Source organism: Galeopterus variegatus, unplaced genomic scaffold, assembly GCF_000696425.1.
Source record: "Galeopterus variegatus unplaced genomic scaffold, G_variegatus-3.0.2 Scaffold852, whole genome shotgun sequence".
Classification (NCBI taxonomy): domain Eukaryota; kingdom Metazoa; phylum Chordata; class Mammalia; order Dermoptera; family Cynocephalidae; genus Galeopterus; species Galeopterus variegatus.
In genome coordinates this window covers 153,372-155,983 of record NW_007726963.1, presented here as the reverse complement: position 1 = coordinate 155,983, position 2,612 = coordinate 153,372, and positions in this window count along the sequence as shown.

Here is a 2,612-nt window from a genome sequence, read left to right as displayed (position 1 = left end):
AAGTTTTATGTATTAGAAACTTAGCCCTCACTGTGACTGTTAAGAGGGTGGGAAATCCTATGATGGTAATTGAAGGGTGGAGCCTTGAGGAGGTGATTGGATTGTAGGACCATGCAGTAGTGAATGGATTAAAAATGGTGCTCAGTGGCGTGTTTCTGAGGGCTTTAAAAGAAGAGGAGAGTCTTTGCTCTCTGCTCTCTCTGCTTTTACCACCATGCAATGTGAGACCCCTGGGTCACTGTCGCCACCATCAGATGGACTTTGGACTTCCCATGCCTTAGAAACTGTAAGCAATAAATTTCATTTTCTTTATTAATTACCCAGTTCCATATATTTTGTTATAAGCAATGGAAATGGATTAATACAGACTTGAACAGGAAGATTTGTCATACTTGTTAGGTATCAAGGTGGTGGGAGGTATGACGGCCCAGTGCAATGGTTCCACACTTCGACACGTACCAGAATCCCCTGGAGGGCTTGTTAAAGCACAGATTGCTGGGTCCTGTCCCCAGAGTGTCTGATTCAGTAGACCTGAAGGAGGGCCTGAAAATTGGCATTTCTAGCAAGTTCCCAGGTGATGTGGATGCTACTGGTCCAGGGACCACACTCTGAGCAGTGCTGGCATAGTACCTTCCTGCTCCAAGTCCAGTTCTTGAGCTGTTGCACCAGCATCACTCAGGAGTCAGTTAGAAAATGCAAAATCTGAGACCCACTCCAGATGACTGAATCACAACCTGCATCTTAAGATTTCCAGGAGACTTCCATGCACAGTATAGTGAGAAGTTCCGGGCGTAGGTCTGTGATCTTCAGACAAGAGTTGTGTGTAGCAGTGTCAGAGTGTGACAATCAGTGTCTAATTAGATTAACAGCTGCCTTAGAACTCACTGCATGATGTGTGTGGTGGTGCATGTAAGTGTCTCTCTCCTTTATCTCTTGTGTCACTCTCTCCCCAAACCAACCCCCTTTGTTGGCCCTTCTCTTTGTGTATTTTCCCTGCTTAGAAGCCAGAAAATCCATTTTAAAGTCCCAGCACTGACCTTGGAAAAAATCACTTCACTTCTCTGGGTTCGTCTGTCCTCCCACTTGGCATGAAGCCAGCCTAGCTGACGTCTGAGGTTCCCGCAGATGGTGTGGTTGTCACCTCTTGGTGTCTGCTTCTCCCACACCTTCTCTGGACCTCTTTTCCCTCAATTCCTCTGCTTGTTTTCCCCACAGCTCACCCCCTTCCCTTTCTTTCTCTCCTCTTTTCCTTCCTACTCGTTCTCCTGTGACTGATATATATATATTTTTTTGTCTTTTTTCCGTGTCCGGCAACGGATCGCAACCCTCAGTGTCGCCCCCGTANATGGTGTGGTTGTCACCTCTTGGTGTCTGCTTCTCCCACACCTTCTCTGGACCTCTTTTCCTTCAACTCCTCTGCTTGTTTTCCCCACAGCTCACCCCCTTCCCTTTCTTTCTCTCCTCTTTTCCTTCCTACTCGTTCTCCTGTGACTGATATAAAATGGAATTAAATGACACACATACACTGCCTTTCTCATATCTCTCTTAAGAAACAGTTCATATTTTTTGAATAAGGTCTTTTATATTCTCTTCTTAAAGTGCAAAAGTTGAACGTGTTATAGTTCTCTCTCTCTCCCATCTCACCCTTTATGAAATTGCTCTTCTTTGGTAACCGATCACTGTTTATATATTATCCCTTCCTGTGATTGTGTGGAGTTCTTCTGTATTATTGAAAGAGAATCATCTGCTACCCTGTGGGTCTTACTCAGATAAGTTGCATTTTAGTTTTACTTTGGCTAGTGGCTCTGTTGACCCATCTGTGGGCTTGGGGTTAAGTTTTCATATTAAGAGACTGGAATTCAATATAGCACCCACAAAGAGGGCTCCTGGCCTGCAGCAGGGTGCTGGCTTAAGTTTTCTCAGTTACTACCTGGAGGATGAGGAAGACTTCATCCACATTGCTTTTCCCTTTCATTTCTCTGAAGGTAGTCCCCTAGTGTCCTGGCTTAAGTGGGTTTCACTGCAGCAGTGGTTCCCAAACTTTGTGGCCTTGGAACCCCTTTATACTCTTAAAATTAAATGACTGAGAATCCAATGAGTTTTCGTTTATGTAAGTCAAAGTGATCAATATTTATCATACTAAAAATTAGAATTTGGAAAATTAAAAATTTTTTAAAATTCATTTAATTGTTTTTTTTTTTTTTGTCCTTTTTGAGACCGGCTGCACCATGCTCAGCCAGTGAGCACTGTGAGCGAACCGGTCATCCCTATATAGGATCCGAACCCATGGCGGGAGCGCTGCTGTGCTCCCAGGGCCACACTCTCCCGAGTGCTCCACGGGCGCAGCCCTATAAATTCATTTAAAATTACTTCTAAACCCATTACATAAGAACATAACATATTTTTATGAAAATAATATTTTCTAAAACAAAAAAATTAGTAGAAAAGCTAGCATGTTTTTCACTTTTGCAAATGTCTTTGAGGTCTGCTTAATAAAAGAAAGCTGGAATCTCATGTCTGCTTCTGAATTCAGTCTGCTTCTGTTTTTTTTTTTTTAATTGAAGTAAATATAGAAAATCTGGATATACAGTTATGTGATTTGGAAAAGAGTA